The sequence below is a fragment of the Styela clava genome, chromosome 15 (genome assembly GCF_964204865.1).
Source record: "Styela clava chromosome 15, kaStyClav1.hap1.2, whole genome shotgun sequence".
Lineage (NCBI taxonomy): Eukaryota > Metazoa > Chordata > Ascidiacea > Stolidobranchia > Styelidae > Styela > Styela clava.
The window spans coordinates 7,836,173-7,849,979 of NC_135264.1; the positions used below are offsets into that span (position 1 = coordinate 7,836,173).

Sequence of the window (13,807 nt, forward strand, 5' to 3'; positions counted from 1 at the left end):
CGGCGACGAAAAGCCTACGACACTCGGTATTCCCAGCCGGTCACCCAAGCAAGTACTAACTGAGCCCGACATTGCTTAACTTCCGAGATCAAACGATAACGGGTGCATTCAACGTGGTATGGTTGTAGGCGATAAAGTAGTAGTCTATTCGGTTATTTGTATTTCGCAGTTGTTGGAAAACAGAGCAAAATCGAATGAAACGGCGACGAAAAGCCTACGACACTCGGTATTCCCAGCCGGTCACCCATGCAAGTACTAACCGAGCCCGACATTGCTTAACTTCCGAAATCGAACGAGATCGGGTGCATTCAACGTGGTATGGTTGTAGGTGATAAAGTAGTAGTCTATTCGGCTATTTGTATTTCGCAGTTGTTGGAAAACAGAGCAAAAACGAATGGAACGGCGACGAAAAAAAAGCCTACGACACTCGGTATTCCCAGCCGGTCACCCATGCAAGTACTAACCGAGCCCGACATTGCTTAACTTACGAGATCGGGTGCATTCAACGTGGTATGGTTGTAGGCGATAAAGTAGTAGTCTATTGGGCTATTTGTATATCGTAGTTGTTGGAAAACAGAGCAAAATCGAATGAAACGGCGACAAAAAGCCTACGACACTCGGTATTCCCAGCCGGTCACCCATGCAAGTACTAACCGAGCCCGACATTGCTTAACTTCCGAGATCGAACGAGATCGGGTGCATTCAAGGTGGTATGGTTGTAGGCGATAAAGTAGTAGTCTATTCGGCTATTTATATTTTGCAATTGTTAGAAAACAGAGCAAAATCGAATGAAACGGCGACGAAAAGCCTACGACACTCGGTATTCCCAGCCGGTCACCCAGGCAAGTACTAACCGAGCCCGACATTGCTTAACTTCCGAGATCGAACGAGATCGGGTGCATTCAACGTGGTATGGTTGTAGGCGATCAAGTAGTAGTCTATTCGGCTATTTGTATTTCGCAGTTGTTGGAAAACAGAGCAAAATCGAATGAAACGGCGACGAAAAGCCTACGACACTCGGTATTCCCAGCCGGTCACCCATGAAAGTACTAACCGAGCCCGACATTGCTTAACTTCCGAGATCAAACGAGATCGGGTGCATTCAACGTGGTATGGTTGTAGGCGATAAAGTAGTAGTCTATTCGGCTATTTGTATTTCGCAGTTGTTGGAAAACAGAGCAAAAACGAATGGAACGGCGACGAAAAAAAAGCCTACGACACTCGGTATTCCCAGCCGGTCACCCATGCAAGTACTAACCGAGCCCGACATTGCTTAACTTACGAGATCGGGTGCATTCAACGTGGTATGGTTGTAGGCGATAAAGTAGTAGTCTATTCGGCAATTTGTATATCGTAGTTGTTGGAAAACAGAGCAAAATCGAATGAAACGGCGACAAAAAGCCTACGACACTCGGTATTCCCAGCCGGTCACCCATGCAAGTACTAACCGAGCCCGACATTGCTTAACTTCCGAGATCGAACGAGATCGGGTGCATTCAACGTGGTATGGTTGTAGGCGATAAAGCAGTAGTCTATTCGGCTATTTGTATTTCGCAGTTGTTGGAAAACAGAGCAAAATCGAATGAAACGGCGACGAAAAGCCTACGACACTCGGTATTCCCAGCCGGTCACCCAAGCAAGTACTAACCGAGCCCGACATTGCTTAACTTCCGAGATCGAACGAGATCGGGTGCATTCAACGTGGTATGGTTGTAGGCGATAAAGCAGTAGTCTATTCGGCTATTTGCATTTCGCAGTTGTTGGAAAACAGAGCAAAATCGAATGAAACGGCGACGAAAAGCCTACGACACTCGGTATTCCCAGCCGGTCACCCAAGCAAGTACTAACTGAGCCCGACATTGCTTAACTTCCGAGATCGAACGATAACGGGTGCATTCAACGTGGTATGGTTGTAGGCGATAAAGTAGTAGTCTATTCGGTTATTTGTATTTCGCAGTTGTTGGAAAACAGAGCAAAATCGAATGAAACGGCGACGAAAAGCCTACGACACTCGGTATTCCCAGCCGGTCACCCATGCAAGTACTAACCGAGCCCGACATTGCTTAACTTCCGAAATCGAACGAGATCGGGTGCATTCAACGTGGTATGGTTGTAGGCGATAAAGTAGTAGTCTATTCGGCTATTTGTATTTCGCAGTTGTTGGAAAACAGAGCAAAAACGAATGGAACGGCGACGAAAAAAAAGCCTACGACACTCGGTATTCCCAGCCGGTCACCCATGCAAGTACTAACCGAGCCCGACATTGCTTAACTTACGAGATCGGGTGCATTCAACGTGGTATGGTTGTAGGCGATAAAGTAGTAGTCTATTGGGCTATTTGTATATCGTAGTTGTTGGAAAACAGAGCAAAATCGAATGAAACGGCGACAAAAAGCCTACGACACTCGGTATTCCCAGCCGGTCACCCATGCAAGTACTAACCGAGCCCGACATTGCTTAACTTCCGAGATCGAACGAGATCGGGTGCATTCAAGGTGGTATGGTTGTAGGCGATAAAGTAGTAGTCTATTCGGCTATTTATATTTTGCAATTGTTAGAAAACAGAGCAAAATCGAATGAAACGGCGACGAAAAGCCTACGACACTCGGTATTCCCAGCCGGTCACCCAGGCAAGTACTAACCGAGCCCGACATTGCTTAACTTCCGAGATCGAACGAGATCGGGTGCATTCAACGTGGTATGGTTGTAGGCGATCAAGTAGTAGTCTATTCGGCTATTTGTATTTCGCAGTTGTTGGAAAACAGAGCAAAATCGAATGAAACGGCGACGAAAAGCCTACGACACTCGGTATTCCCAGCCGGTCACCCATGAAAGTACTAACCGAGCCCGACATTGCTTAACTTCCGAGATCAAACGAGATCGGGTGCATTCAACGTGGTATGGTTGTAGGCGATAAAGTAGTAGTCTATTCGGCTATTTGTATTTCGCAGTTGTTGGAAAACAGAGCAAAAACGAATGGAACGGCGACGAAAAAAAAGCCTACGACACTCGGTATTCCCAGCCGGTCACCCATGCAAGTACTAACCGAGCCCGACATTGCTTAACTTACGAGATCGGGTGCATTCAACGTGGTATGGTTGTAGGCGATAAAGTAGTAGTCTATTCGGCAATTTGTATATCGTAGTTGTTGGAAAACAGAGCAAAATCGAATGAAACGGCGACAAAAAGCCTACGACACTCGGTATTCCCAGCCGGTCACCCATGCAAGTACTAACCGAGCCCGACATTGCTTAACTTCCGAGATCGAACGAGATCGGGTGCATTCAACGTGGTATGGTTGTAGGCGATAAAGCAGTAGTCTATTCGGCTATTTGTATTTCGCAGTTGTTGGAAAACAGAGCAAAATCGAATGAAACGGCGACGAAAAGCCTACGACACTCGGTATTCCCAGCCGGTCACCCAAGCAAGTACTAACTGAGCCCGACATTGCTTAACTTCCGAGATCGAACGATAACGGGTGCATTCAACGTGGTATGGTTGTAGGCGATAAAGTAGTAGTCTATTCGGTTATTTGTATTTCGCAGTTGTTGGAAAACAGAGCAAAATCGAATGAAACGGCGACGAAAAGCCTACGACACTCGGTATTCCCAGCCGGTCACCCATGCAAGTACTAACCGAGCCCGACATTGCTTAACTTCCGAGATCGAACGAGATCGGGTGCATTCAACGTGGTATGGTTGTAGGCGATAAAGCAGTAGTCTATTCGGCTATTTGTATTTCGCAGTTGTTGGAAAACAGAGCAAAATCGAATGAAACGGCGACGAAAAGCCTACGACACTCGGTATTCCCAGCCGGTCACCCAAGCAAGTACTAACTGAGCCCGACATTGCTTAACTTCCGAGATCGAACGATAACGGGTGCATTCAACGTGGTATGGTTGTAGGCGATAAAGTAGTAGTCTATTCGGTTATTTGTATTTCGCAGTTGTTGGAAAACAGAGCAAAATCGAATGAAACGGCGACGAAAAGCCTACGACACTCGGTATTCCCAGCCGGTCACCCATGCAAGTACTAACCGAGCCCGACATTGCTTAACTTCCGAGATCGAACGAGATTCGGTGCATTCAACGTGGTATGGTTGTAGGCGATAAAGTAGTAGTCTATTCGGCTATTTGTATTTCGCAGTTGTTGGAAAACAGAGCAAAAACGAATGGAACGGCGACGAAAAAAAAGCCTACGACACTCGGTATTCCCAGCCGGTCACCCATGCAAGTACTAACCGAGCCCGACATTGCTTAACTTACGAGATCGGGTGCATTCAACGTGGTATGGTTGTAGGCGATAAAGTAGTAGTCTATTCGGCTATTTGTATTTCGCAATTGTTAGAAAACAGAGCAAAATCGAATGAAACGGCGACGAAAACCTACGACATTCGGTATTCCCAGCCGGTCACCCAAGCAAGTACTAACCGAGCCCGACATTGCTTAACTTCCGAGATCAAACGAGATCGGGTGCATTCAACGTGGTATGGTTGTAGGCGATAAAGTAGTAGTCTATTCGGCTATTTGTATTTCGCAGTTGTTGGAAAACAGAGCAAAAACGAATGGAACGGGGACGAAAAAAAAGCCTACGACACTCGGTATTCCCAGCCGGTCACCCATGCAAGTACTAACCGAGCCCGACATTGCTTAACTTACGAGATCGGGTGCATTCAACGTGGTATGGTTGTAGGCGATAAAGTAGTAGTCTATTCGGCAATTTGTATATCGTAGTTGTTGGAAAACAGAGCAAAATCGAATGAAACGGCGACAAAAAGCCTACGACACTCGGTATTCCCAGCCGGTCACCCATGCAAGTACTAACCGAGCCCGACATTGCTTAACTTCCGAGATCGAACGAGATCGGGTGCATTCAACGTGGTATGGTTGTAGGCGATAAAGCAGTAGTCTATTCGGCTATTTGTATTTCGCAGTTGTTGGAAAACAGAGCAAAATCGAATGAAACGGCGACGAAAAGCCTACGACACTCGGTATTCCCAGCCGGTCACCCAAGCAAGTACTAACTGAGCCCGACATTGCTTAACTTCCGAGATCGAACGATAACGGGTGCATTCAACGTGGTATGGTTGTAGGCGATAAAGTAGTAGTCTATTCGGTTATTTGTATTTCGCAGTTGTTGGAAAACAGAGCAAAATCGAATGAAACGGCGACGAAAAGCCTACGACACTCGGTATTCCCAGCCGGTCACCCATGCAAGTACTAACCGAGCCCGACATTGCTTAACTTCCGAGATCGAACGAGATCGGGTGCATTCAACGTGGTATGGTTGTAGGCGATAAAGCAGTAGTCTATTCGGCTATTTGTATTTCGCAGTTGTTGGAAAACAGAGCAAAATCGAATGAAACGGCGACGAAAAGCCTACGACACTCGGTATTCCCAGCCGGTCACCCAAGCAAGTACTAACTGAGCCCGACATTGCTTAACTTCCGAGATCGAACGATAACGGGTGCATTCAACGTGGTATGGTTGTAGGCGATAAAGTAGTAGTCTATTCGGTTATTTGTATTTCTCAGTTGTTGGAAAACAGAGCAAAATCGAATGAAACGGCGACGAAAAGCCTACGACACTCGGTATTCCCAGCCGGTCACCCATGCAAGTACTAACCGAGCCCGACATTGCTTAACTTCCGAGATCGAACGAGATCGGGTGCATTCAACGTGGTATGGTTGTAGGCGATAAAGTAGTAGTCTATTCGGCTATTTGTATTTCGCAGTTGTTGGAAAACAGAGCAAAAACGAATGGAACGGCGACGAAAAAAAAGCCTACGACACTCGGTATTCCCAGCCGGTCACCCATGCAAGTACTAACCGAGCCCGACATTGCTTAACTTACGAGATCGGGTGCATTCAACGTGGTATGGTTGTAGGCGATAAAGTAGTAGTCTATTCGGCTATTTGTATTTCGCAATTGTTAGAAAACAGAGCAAAATCGAATGAAACGGCGACGAAAACCTACGACATTCGGTATTCCCAGCCGGTCACCCAAGCAAGTACTAACCGAGCCCGACATTGCTTAACTTCCGAGATCGAACGAGATCGGGTGCATTCAACGTGGTATGGTTGTAGGCGATCAAGTAGTAGTCTATTCGGCTATTTGTATTTCGCAGTTGTTGGAAAACAGAGCAAAATCGAATGAAACGGCGACGAAAAGCCTACGACACTCGGTATTCCCAGCCGGTCACCCATGAAAGCACTAACCGAGCCCGACATTGCTTAACTTCCGAGATCGAACGAGATCGGGTGCATTCAACGTGGTATGGTTGTAGGCGATAAAGTAGTAGTCTATTCGGCTATTTGTATTTCGCAGTTGTTGGAAAACAGAGCAAAAACGAATGGAACGGCGACGAAAAAAAAGCCTACGACACTCGGTATTCCCAGCCGGTCACCCATGCAAGTACTAACCGAGCCCGACATTGCTTAACTTACGAGATCGGGTGCATTCAACGTGGTATGGTTGTAGGCGATAAAGTAGTAGTCTATTCGGCTATTTGTATATCGTAGTTGTTGGAAAACAGAGCAAAATCGAATGAAACGGCGACAAAAAGCCTACGACACTCGGTATTCCCAGCCGGTCACCCATGCAAGTACTAACCGAGCCCGACATTGCTTAACTTCCGAGATCGAACGAGATCGGGTGCATTCAACGTGGTATGGTTGTAGGCGATAAAGCAGTAGTCTATTCGTCTATTTGTATTTCGCAGTTGTTGGAAAACAGAGCAAAATCGAATGAAACGGCGACGAAAAGCCTACGACACTCGGTATTCCCAGCCGGTCACCCATACTAGTACTAACCGAGCCCGACATTGCTCAACTTCCGAGATCGAACGAGATCGGGTGCATTCAACGTGGTATGGTTGTAGGCGATAAAGTAGGAGTCTATTCGGCTATTTGTATTTCGCAGTTGTTGGAAAACAGAGCAAAATCGAATGAAACGGCGACGAAAAGCCTACGACACTCGGTATTCCCAGCCGGTCACCCAAGCAAGTACTAACTGAGCCCGACATTGCTTAACTTCCGAGATCGAACGATAACGGGTGCATTCAACGTGGTATGGTTGTAGGCGATAAAGTATGCAAGTACTAACCGAGCCCGACATTGCTTAACTTCAGAGATCGAACGAGATCGGGTGCATTCAACGTGGTATGGTTGTAGGCAATAAAGTAGTAGTCTATTCGGCTATTTGTATTTCGCAGTTGTTAGAAAACAGAGCAAAATCGAATGAAACGGCGACGAAAAGCCTACGACACTCGGTATTCCCAGCCGGTCACCCAAGCAAGTACTAACTGAGCCCGACATTGCTTAACTTCCGAGATCGAACGATAACGGGTGCATTCAACGTGGTATGGTTGTAGGCGATAAAGTATGCAAGTACTAACCAAGCCCGACATTGCTTAACTTCCGAGATCGAACAAGATCGGGTGCATTCAACGTGGTATGGTTGTAGGCGATAAAGTAGTAGTCTATTCGGCTATTTGTATTTCGCAGTTGTTAGAAAACACGGCAAAATCGAATGAAACGACGACGAAAAGCTTACGACACTCGGTATTCCCAGCCGGTCACCCATGCAAGTACTAACCGAACCCGACATTGCTTAACTTCCGAGATCGACGAGATCTGGTGCATTCAACGTGGTATGGTTGTAGGCGATAAAGTAGTAGTCTATTCGGCTATTTGTATTTCGCAATTGTTAGAAAACAGAGCAAAATCGAATGAAACGGCGACGAAAAGCCTACGACACTCGGTATTCCCAGCCGGTCACCCATGCAAGTACTAACCGAGCCCGACATTGTTTAACTTCCGAGATTGGGTGCATTCAACGTGGAATGGTTGTAGGCGATAAAGTAGTAGTCTAGTCTATTCGCCTATTTGTATTTCGCAGTTGTTGGAAAACAGAGCAAAATCGAATGAAACGGCGACGAAAAGCCTACGACACTCGGTATTCCCAGCCGGTCACCCATGCAAGTACTAACCGAGCCCGACATTGCTTAACTTCCGAGATCGAACGAGATCGGGTGCATTCAACGTGGTATGGTTGTAGGCAATAAAGTAGTAGTCTATTCGGCTATTTGTATTTTGCAGTTGTTAGAAAACAGAGCAAAATCGAATGAAACGGCGACGAAAAGCCTACGACACTCGGTATTCCCAGCCGGTCACCCATGCAAGTACTAACCGAGCACGACATTGCTTAACTTCCGAGTTCGAACGAGATCGGGTGCATTCACCGTGGTATGGTTGTAGGCGATAAAGTAGTAGTATATTCGGCTATTTGTATTTCGCAGTTGTTAGAAAACATAGCAAAATCGAATGAAACGGCGACGAAAAGCCTACGACACTCGGTATTCCCAGCCGGTCACCCATGCAAGTACTAACCAAGCCCGACATTGCTTAACTTCCGAGATCAAACAAGATCGGGTGCATTCAACGTGGTATGGTTGTAGGCGATAAAGTAGTAGTCTATTCGGCTATTTGTATTTCGCAGTTGTTAGAAAACACAGCAAAATCGAATGAAACGACGACGAAAAGCTTACGACACTCGGTATTCCCAACCGGTCACCCATGCAAGTACTAACCGAACCCGACATTGCTTAACTTCCGAGATCGACGAGATCGACGAGATCGAGTGCATTCAACGTGGTATGGTTGTAGGCGATAAAGTAGTAGTCTATTCGGCTATTTGTATTTCGCAATTGTTAGAAAACAGAGCAAAATCGAATGAAACGGCGACGAAAAGCCTACGACACTCGGTATTCCCAGCCGGTCACCCATGCAAGTACTAACCGAGCCCGACATTGCTTAACTTCCGAGATCGAACGAGATCGGGTGTATTCAACGTGGTATGGTTGTAGGCCATTAAAGAAAGAACACTTAAAACCGTCGTTGACCCACTGCCCTACCTCATCTACTTACTTACCTATCTATACTCGACCTACTGCCCGACCTCCTTCAACTTTCCTATCCTCAACCAACTGCCCTAGCTCCCTCAAACATCCTATCCTCAACCCACTGCTCTATCTCCCCAACTTTCACATCCTCGAACTACCGCTTTATCTCCCGCAACCTCTCTCTTTTCGACCTACTGTCCTATCTCCCTCAACCTACCTATCCTTGGACCCACTGCCTTATCTGCCACAACTTACCTATCTTTGACCTACGGTGCCATACTATTCGATACCTGATCTAACGGCGCTTTTTTCACGACCCGATCGCCACACTGAACTTTACTATCTTGCGACCAACTTTCATGGGTTATACTGGTCGTGTATGCCAATGAGATGATTCAATCGTACTTCGACAAAACATGATTGACAGCATTCGTATATGTAGGCTGAAATCTCAAATATTAAACAATAACCCTAATTGACAGTTTAAAAATGTTTTAATAATTGGGCTACTGATGGTTTTTTGTTGCGAATAACGGTTTTCTAAATTTTAACAGGCCGTTTTATGCCCTTAATAACTGGCCATGTCGTCAGTCTCGTGACAAATATGATGCTGATCCGAAATAAGCAATAGTGCTCTGGTAGTATTTTTCTTCAACATTTTATAGTAAATGCGATGCCAAAGATAACGTACTAACTGCGTCCTTTGCAACTTCATTAAGTTGCAGATAAGATAAGCTCAATTTTGGGACTATACGCTGAATTAAAGGGCAGTTGGTAACGCTAGCTACGACAAAACATTTCATGGCTCTAAAATAGTTTGGAAGGGATTACACTCACTGAGCGACTCATATTTTTGACTGTTTTTGATTTTTCAGCCCTCTCAGTCACGTAAAAGAAATTTGTATATACAAAACTTTTTATAGTAAAAGCGATGCCAAAGATAACGTACTAACTACGCGGCGCTTTATTCACGACCCGATCGCCACACTGAACTTTACTATCTTGTGACCAACTTCCATGGGTTATACTGGTCGTGTATGCCAATGAGATGATTCAATCGTACTTCGACAAAACATGATTGACAGCATTCGTATATGTAGGCTGGAATCTCAAATATTAAACAATAACCTTAATTGGCAGTTTAAAAATGTTTTACTAATTGGGCTACTGATGGTTTTTTTGTTGGGAAATAACGGTTTTCTAAATTTTAACAGGCCGTTTTATGCCCTTAATAATTGTCCATGTCGTCAGTCTCGTGACAAATATGATGCTGATCCGAAATAAGCAATAGTGCTCTGGTGGTATTTTTCTTCAACAGTTTATAGTAAATGCGATGCCAAAGATAACGTACTAACTGCGTCGTTTGCAACTTCATTAAGTTGCAGATAAGATAAGCTCAATTTTGGGACTATACGCTGAATTAAAGTGCAGTTGGTAACGCTAGCTCTAAAATAGTTTGGAAGGGATTACACTCAGTGAGCGACTCATATTTTTGACTGTTTTTGATTTTTCAGCCCTCTCAGTCACGTAAAAGAAATTTGTATATACAACAGAATATGGCAGAACATTCGTTGAAAATGACTGCAAATATTTTATTATTTCCTTAGTGTTTTGTCTTGAACGGAAATACAAGCGACATTGAATGAGTTTCTGAAAATGAACTCAGGCATGTCGATATCGAATGACCTTTCGAAATTTTAAAAACAGTCACCTCAAACCCGATGCCACCAGTAGCTTAATTAGTAGCACATTTTTAAGCCACTCATTATGGTTATTGATTACCAATTGAGATTCCAGCCCACATTTACGAATGCCGTCAATCATGTTTTGTCGACGTACGATTGAATCATATCATTGGCATACTCGACCAGTATAACACATGGAGGTTGGTCGCAAGATAGTAGAGTTCTTTTTGACGATCTAGTCGTGATTGTAGCGCCGTTAGGTTAGGGGCTGAGTGGTGTAGCGTCGCGGGTCGAAGGTAAGTAAGTTGATGGAGGTCCGACAGTGGGTCGAGGGTGAGAAGTTTGAAGCAGATAGTGCAGTGAATGAAGGAAAGAAAAGTTGAGGGAGCTATGGCAATGAGTCGAGGATAAAAAGGTTGAAGGGGATGGGAAATAGGACAGTGGATCTGGGATAGGACGGTTGAGGGAGATAGGGCGGTGGGTCGAGGATAGGAAGGTTGAGGGAGGTGGAGCAGTTGGGCGAGGGAGACAGGGCAGAGGATCGAGAATAGGAAAGGGCAGTGGGTGGCGGATTTGTGATGGGATGACTGTTTAACTTCACTGGCTCTGACGTCTAAACCAGAGGTCGGCAAACTTTTGTCGTTTGCGGGCCAAAATTACTCCGATAAAGTAGTAGTCTATTCGGCTATTTGTATTTCGCAGTTGTTGGAAAACAGAGCAAAATCGAATGAAACGGCGACGAAAAGCCTACGACACTCGGTATTCACAGCCGGTCACCCATGCAAGTACTAACCGAGCCCGACATTGCTTAACTTCCGAGATCGAACGAGATCGGGTGCATTCAACGTGGTATGGTTGTAGGCGATAAATTAGTAGTCTATTCGGCTATTTGTTTTTCGCAGTTGTTGGAAAACAGAGCAAAATCGAATGAATCGGCGACGAAAAGCCTACGACACTCGATATTCCCAGCCGGTCACCCATGCAAGTACTAACCGAGCCCGACATTGCTTAACTTCCGAGATCGAACGAGATCGGGTGCATTCAACGTGGTATGGTTGTAGGCGATAAAGTAGTAGTCTATTCGGCTATTTGTATTTCGCAGTTGTTAGAAAACAGAGCAAAATCGAATGAACCGACACTCGGCGACGAAAAAAAATTCTACGACGCTCGGTATTCCCAGCCGGTCACCCATGCAAGTACTAACCGAGCCCGACATTGCTTAACTTCCGAGATCGGGTGCATTCAACGTGGTATGGTTGTAGGCGATAAAGTAGTAGTCTATTCGGCTATTTGTATTTTGCAGTTGTTAGAAAACAGAGCAAAATCGAATGAAACGGCGACGAAAAGCCTACGACACTCGGTATTCCCAGCCGGTCACCCATGCAAGTACTAACCAAGCCCGACATTGCTTAACTTCCGAGATCGAACAAGATCGGGTGCATTCAACGTGGTATGGTTGTAGGCGACAAAGTAGTAGTCTATTCGTCTATTTGTATTTCGTAGTTGTTGGAAAACAGAGCAAAATCGAATGAAACGACGACGTAAAGCCTACGACACTCGGTATTACCAGCCGGTCACCCATGCAAGTACTAACCGAGCCCAACATTGCTTAACTTCCGAGATCGAACGAGATCGGGTGCATTCAACGTGGTATGGTTGTAGGCGATAATGTAGTAGTCTATTCGGCTATTTGTATTTCGCAGTTGTTGAAAAACAGAGCAAAATCGAATGAAACGGCGACGAAATGCCTACGACACTCGGTATTCCCAGCCGGTCACCCATGCAAGTACTAACCGAGCCCGACATTGCTTAACTTCCGAGATCGAACGAGATCGGGTGCATTCAACGTGGTATGGTTGTAGGCGATAAAGTAAAGTCTATTCGGCTATTTGTATTTCGCAGTTGTTGGAAAACAGAGCAAAAACGAATGGAACGGCGACGAAAAAAAAGCCTACCACACTCGGTATTCCCAGCCGGTCACCCATGCAAGTACTAACCGAGCACGACATTGCTTAACTTCCGAGATCGAACGAGATCGGGTGCATTCACCGTGGTATGGTTGTAGGCGATAAAGTAGTAGTCTATTCGGCTATTTGTATTTCCCAGTTGTTAGAAAACAGAGCAAAATCGAATGAAACGGCGACGAAAAGCCTACGACACTCGGTATTCCCAGCCGGTCACCCATGCAAGTACTAACCAAGCCCGACATTGCTTAACTTCCGAGATCAAACAAGATCGGGTGCATTCAACGTGGTATGGTTGTAGGCGATAAAGTAGTAGTCTATTCGGCTATTTGTATTTCGCAGTTGTTAGAAAACACAGCAAAATCGAATGAAACGACGACGAAAAGCTTACGACACTCGGTATTCCCAACCGGTCACCCATGCAAGTACTAACCGAACCCGACATTGCTTAACTTCCGAGATCGACGAGATCGACGAGATCGAGTGCATTCAACGTGGTATGGTTGTAGGCGATAAAGTAGTAGTCTATTCGGCTATTTGTATTTCGCAATTGTTAGAAAACAGAGCAAAATCGAATGAAACGGCGACGAAAAGCCTACGACACTCGGTATTCCCAGCCGGTCACCCATGCAAGTACTAACCGAGCCCGACATTGCTTAACTTCCGAGATCGAACGAGATCGGGTGTATTCAACGTGGTATGGTTGTAGGCCATTAAAGAAAGAACACTTAAAACCGTCGTTGACCCACTGCCCTACCTCATCTACTTACTTACCTATCTATACTCGACCTACTGCCCGACCTCCTTCAACTTTCCTATCCTCAACCAACTGCCCTAGCTCCCTCAAACATCCTATCCTCAACCCACTGCTCTATCTCCCCAACTTTCACATCCTCGAACTACCGCTTTATCTCCCGCAACCTCTCTCTTTTCGACCTACTGTCCTATCTCCCTCAACCTACCTATCCTTGGACCCACTGCCTTATCTGCCACAACTTACCTATCTTTGACCTACGGTGCCATACTATTCGATACCTGATCTAACGGCGCTTTTTTCACGACCCGATCGCCACACTGAACTTTACTATCTTGCGACCAACTTTCATGGGTTATACTGGTCGTGTATGCCAATGAGATGATTCAATCGTACTTCGACAAAACATGATTGACAGCATTCGTATATGTAGGCTGAAATCTCAAATATTAAACAATAACCCTAATTGACAGTTTAAAAATGTTTTAATAATTGGGCTACTGA

At 45.4% G+C, this 13,807-nt stretch overlaps 30 non-coding genes and 24 pseudogenes across 30 annotated transcripts; all 54 read right to left on the reverse strand.

The window, feature by feature from the left end:
- Positions 1–11: 11 nt before the first annotated feature.
- On the reverse strand, positions 12–130 carry LOC144412291 (5S ribosomal RNA; annotated as a pseudogene).
- Positions 131–211: 81 nt separating this feature from the next.
- Positions 212–330, reverse strand: LOC144416856 (5S ribosomal RNA). Its single transcript, XR_013472749.1, has one exon. It is a non-coding gene; the product is annotated as a 5S ribosomal RNA (ribosomal RNA).
- An 85-nt stretch (positions 331–415) lies between these two features.
- Positions 416–524, reverse strand: LOC144412742 (5S ribosomal RNA; annotated as a pseudogene).
- Positions 525–605: 81 nt separating this feature from the next.
- On the reverse strand, positions 606–724 carry LOC144414789 (5S ribosomal RNA). The gene has a single exon (XR_013470680.1). It is a non-coding gene; the product is annotated as a 5S ribosomal RNA (ribosomal RNA).
- Positions 725–805: 81 nt separating this feature from the next.
- Positions 806–924, reverse strand: LOC144414779 (5S ribosomal RNA). Its single transcript, XR_013470670.1, has one exon. It is a non-coding gene; the product is annotated as a 5S ribosomal RNA (ribosomal RNA).
- Positions 925–1,005: 81 nt separating this feature from the next.
- LOC144414660 (5S ribosomal RNA) lies at positions 1,006–1,124 on the reverse strand. The gene has a single exon (XR_013470550.1). It is a non-coding gene; the product is annotated as a 5S ribosomal RNA (ribosomal RNA).
- Positions 1,125–1,209: 85 nt separating this feature from the next.
- LOC144412743 (5S ribosomal RNA) lies at positions 1,210–1,318 on the reverse strand (annotated as a pseudogene).
- An 81-nt stretch (positions 1,319–1,399) lies between these two features.
- Positions 1,400–1,518, reverse strand: LOC144413737 (5S ribosomal RNA). Its single transcript, XR_013469628.1, has one exon. It is a non-coding gene; the product is annotated as a 5S ribosomal RNA (ribosomal RNA).
- An 81-nt stretch (positions 1,519–1,599) lies between these two features.
- On the reverse strand, positions 1,600–1,718 carry LOC144414669 (5S ribosomal RNA). Its single transcript, XR_013470559.1, has one exon. It is a non-coding gene; the product is annotated as a 5S ribosomal RNA (ribosomal RNA).
- Positions 1,719–1,799: 81 nt separating this feature from the next.
- On the reverse strand, positions 1,800–1,918 carry LOC144412206 (5S ribosomal RNA; annotated as a pseudogene).
- An 81-nt stretch (positions 1,919–1,999) lies between these two features.
- Positions 2,000–2,118, reverse strand: LOC144415625 (5S ribosomal RNA). The gene has a single exon (XR_013471517.1). It is a non-coding gene; the product is annotated as a 5S ribosomal RNA (ribosomal RNA).
- An 85-nt stretch (positions 2,119–2,203) lies between these two features.
- Positions 2,204–2,312, reverse strand: LOC144412744 (5S ribosomal RNA; annotated as a pseudogene).
- An 81-nt stretch (positions 2,313–2,393) lies between these two features.
- LOC144414790 (5S ribosomal RNA) lies at positions 2,394–2,512 on the reverse strand. The gene has a single exon (XR_013470681.1). It is a non-coding gene; the product is annotated as a 5S ribosomal RNA (ribosomal RNA).
- An 81-nt stretch (positions 2,513–2,593) lies between these two features.
- On the reverse strand, positions 2,594–2,712 carry LOC144414781 (5S ribosomal RNA). Its single transcript, XR_013470672.1, has one exon. It is a non-coding gene; the product is annotated as a 5S ribosomal RNA (ribosomal RNA).
- Positions 2,713–2,793: 81 nt separating this feature from the next.
- Positions 2,794–2,912, reverse strand: LOC144414661 (5S ribosomal RNA). The gene has a single exon (XR_013470551.1). It is a non-coding gene; the product is annotated as a 5S ribosomal RNA (ribosomal RNA).
- Positions 2,913–2,997: 85 nt separating this feature from the next.
- Positions 2,998–3,106, reverse strand: LOC144412745 (5S ribosomal RNA; annotated as a pseudogene).
- An 81-nt stretch (positions 3,107–3,187) lies between these two features.
- LOC144413738 (5S ribosomal RNA) lies at positions 3,188–3,306 on the reverse strand. The gene has a single exon (XR_013469629.1). It is a non-coding gene; the product is annotated as a 5S ribosomal RNA (ribosomal RNA).
- An 81-nt stretch (positions 3,307–3,387) lies between these two features.
- Positions 3,388–3,506, reverse strand: LOC144412207 (5S ribosomal RNA; annotated as a pseudogene).
- An 81-nt stretch (positions 3,507–3,587) lies between these two features.
- LOC144413740 (5S ribosomal RNA) lies at positions 3,588–3,706 on the reverse strand. The gene has a single exon (XR_013469631.1). It is a non-coding gene; the product is annotated as a 5S ribosomal RNA (ribosomal RNA).
- An 81-nt stretch (positions 3,707–3,787) lies between these two features.
- On the reverse strand, positions 3,788–3,906 carry LOC144412208 (5S ribosomal RNA; annotated as a pseudogene).
- Positions 3,907–3,987: 81 nt separating this feature from the next.
- Positions 3,988–4,106, reverse strand: LOC144417694 (5S ribosomal RNA; annotated as a pseudogene).
- An 85-nt stretch (positions 4,107–4,191) lies between these two features.
- LOC144412746 (5S ribosomal RNA) lies at positions 4,192–4,300 on the reverse strand (annotated as a pseudogene).
- Positions 4,301–4,380: 80 nt separating this feature from the next.
- Positions 4,381–4,499, reverse strand: LOC144417580 (5S ribosomal RNA; annotated as a pseudogene).
- An 85-nt stretch (positions 4,500–4,584) lies between these two features.
- LOC144412747 (5S ribosomal RNA) lies at positions 4,585–4,693 on the reverse strand (annotated as a pseudogene).
- An 81-nt stretch (positions 4,694–4,774) lies between these two features.
- LOC144413741 (5S ribosomal RNA) lies at positions 4,775–4,893 on the reverse strand. Its single transcript, XR_013469632.1, has one exon. It is a non-coding gene; the product is annotated as a 5S ribosomal RNA (ribosomal RNA).
- Positions 4,894–4,974: 81 nt separating this feature from the next.
- LOC144412209 (5S ribosomal RNA) lies at positions 4,975–5,093 on the reverse strand (annotated as a pseudogene).
- Positions 5,094–5,174: 81 nt separating this feature from the next.
- Positions 5,175–5,293, reverse strand: LOC144413742 (5S ribosomal RNA). Its single transcript, XR_013469633.1, has one exon. It is a non-coding gene; the product is annotated as a 5S ribosomal RNA (ribosomal RNA).
- An 81-nt stretch (positions 5,294–5,374) lies between these two features.
- LOC144412210 (5S ribosomal RNA) lies at positions 5,375–5,493 on the reverse strand (annotated as a pseudogene).
- Positions 5,494–5,574: 81 nt separating this feature from the next.
- Positions 5,575–5,693, reverse strand: LOC144413743 (5S ribosomal RNA). Its single transcript, XR_013469634.1, has one exon. It is a non-coding gene; the product is annotated as a 5S ribosomal RNA (ribosomal RNA).
- An 85-nt stretch (positions 5,694–5,778) lies between these two features.
- LOC144412749 (5S ribosomal RNA) lies at positions 5,779–5,887 on the reverse strand (annotated as a pseudogene).
- Positions 5,888–5,967: 80 nt separating this feature from the next.
- Positions 5,968–6,086, reverse strand: LOC144417428 (5S ribosomal RNA). The gene has a single exon (XR_013473321.1). It is a non-coding gene; the product is annotated as a 5S ribosomal RNA (ribosomal RNA).
- Positions 6,087–6,167: 81 nt separating this feature from the next.
- Positions 6,168–6,286, reverse strand: LOC144416527 (5S ribosomal RNA). The gene has a single exon (XR_013472420.1). It is a non-coding gene; the product is annotated as a 5S ribosomal RNA (ribosomal RNA).
- Positions 6,287–6,371: 85 nt separating this feature from the next.
- On the reverse strand, positions 6,372–6,480 carry LOC144412750 (5S ribosomal RNA; annotated as a pseudogene).
- An 81-nt stretch (positions 6,481–6,561) lies between these two features.
- LOC144413744 (5S ribosomal RNA) lies at positions 6,562–6,680 on the reverse strand. The gene has a single exon (XR_013469635.1). It is a non-coding gene; the product is annotated as a 5S ribosomal RNA (ribosomal RNA).
- Positions 6,681–6,761: 81 nt separating this feature from the next.
- LOC144415941 (5S ribosomal RNA) lies at positions 6,762–6,880 on the reverse strand. The gene has a single exon (XR_013471835.1). It is a non-coding gene; the product is annotated as a 5S ribosomal RNA (ribosomal RNA).
- An 81-nt stretch (positions 6,881–6,961) lies between these two features.
- Positions 6,962–7,080, reverse strand: LOC144412212 (5S ribosomal RNA; annotated as a pseudogene).
- Positions 7,081–7,253: 173 nt separating this feature from the next.
- On the reverse strand, positions 7,254–7,372 carry LOC144412213 (5S ribosomal RNA; annotated as a pseudogene).
- A 173-nt stretch (positions 7,373–7,545) lies between these two features.
- Positions 7,546–7,663, reverse strand: LOC144412228 (5S ribosomal RNA; annotated as a pseudogene).
- Positions 7,664–7,744: 81 nt separating this feature from the next.
- Positions 7,745–7,853, reverse strand: LOC144413036 (5S ribosomal RNA; annotated as a pseudogene).
- Positions 7,854–7,939: 86 nt separating this feature from the next.
- Positions 7,940–8,058, reverse strand: LOC144413745 (5S ribosomal RNA). Its single transcript, XR_013469636.1, has one exon. It is a non-coding gene; the product is annotated as a 5S ribosomal RNA (ribosomal RNA).
- An 81-nt stretch (positions 8,059–8,139) lies between these two features.
- On the reverse strand, positions 8,140–8,258 carry LOC144417247 (5S ribosomal RNA). The gene has a single exon (XR_013473140.1). It is a non-coding gene; the product is annotated as a 5S ribosomal RNA (ribosomal RNA).
- An 81-nt stretch (positions 8,259–8,339) lies between these two features.
- Positions 8,340–8,458, reverse strand: LOC144415871 (5S ribosomal RNA). The gene has a single exon (XR_013471765.1). It is a non-coding gene; the product is annotated as a 5S ribosomal RNA (ribosomal RNA).
- Positions 8,459–8,539: 81 nt separating this feature from the next.
- Positions 8,540–8,666, reverse strand: LOC144412487 (5S ribosomal RNA; annotated as a pseudogene).
- Positions 8,667–8,747: 81 nt separating this feature from the next.
- On the reverse strand, positions 8,748–8,866 carry LOC144414408 (5S ribosomal RNA). Its single transcript, XR_013470298.1, has one exon. It is a non-coding gene; the product is annotated as a 5S ribosomal RNA (ribosomal RNA).
- A 2,463-nt stretch (positions 8,867–11,329) lies between these two features.
- Positions 11,330–11,448, reverse strand: LOC144414920 (5S ribosomal RNA). The gene has a single exon (XR_013470811.1). It is a non-coding gene; the product is annotated as a 5S ribosomal RNA (ribosomal RNA).
- Positions 11,449–11,529: 81 nt separating this feature from the next.
- Positions 11,530–11,648, reverse strand: LOC144414734 (5S ribosomal RNA). The gene has a single exon (XR_013470624.1). It is a non-coding gene; the product is annotated as a 5S ribosomal RNA (ribosomal RNA).
- Positions 11,649–11,740: 92 nt separating this feature from the next.
- On the reverse strand, positions 11,741–11,849 carry LOC144413017 (5S ribosomal RNA; annotated as a pseudogene).
- Positions 11,850–11,930: 81 nt separating this feature from the next.
- LOC144415539 (5S ribosomal RNA) lies at positions 11,931–12,049 on the reverse strand. The gene has a single exon (XR_013471431.1). It is a non-coding gene; the product is annotated as a 5S ribosomal RNA (ribosomal RNA).
- Positions 12,050–12,130: 81 nt separating this feature from the next.
- LOC144416069 (5S ribosomal RNA) lies at positions 12,131–12,249 on the reverse strand. Its single transcript, XR_013471963.1, has one exon. It is a non-coding gene; the product is annotated as a 5S ribosomal RNA (ribosomal RNA).
- Positions 12,250–12,330: 81 nt separating this feature from the next.
- LOC144414464 (5S ribosomal RNA) lies at positions 12,331–12,449 on the reverse strand. Its single transcript, XR_013470354.1, has one exon. It is a non-coding gene; the product is annotated as a 5S ribosomal RNA (ribosomal RNA).
- Positions 12,450–12,533: 84 nt separating this feature from the next.
- LOC144417649 (5S ribosomal RNA) lies at positions 12,534–12,652 on the reverse strand (annotated as a pseudogene).
- Positions 12,653–12,733: 81 nt separating this feature from the next.
- Positions 12,734–12,852, reverse strand: LOC144415872 (5S ribosomal RNA). The gene has a single exon (XR_013471766.1). It is a non-coding gene; the product is annotated as a 5S ribosomal RNA (ribosomal RNA).
- Positions 12,853–12,933: 81 nt separating this feature from the next.
- On the reverse strand, positions 12,934–13,060 carry LOC144412488 (5S ribosomal RNA; annotated as a pseudogene).
- Positions 13,061–13,141: 81 nt separating this feature from the next.
- LOC144414410 (5S ribosomal RNA) lies at positions 13,142–13,260 on the reverse strand. Its single transcript, XR_013470300.1, has one exon. It is a non-coding gene; the product is annotated as a 5S ribosomal RNA (ribosomal RNA).
- Positions 13,261–13,807: the final 547 nt, after the last annotated feature.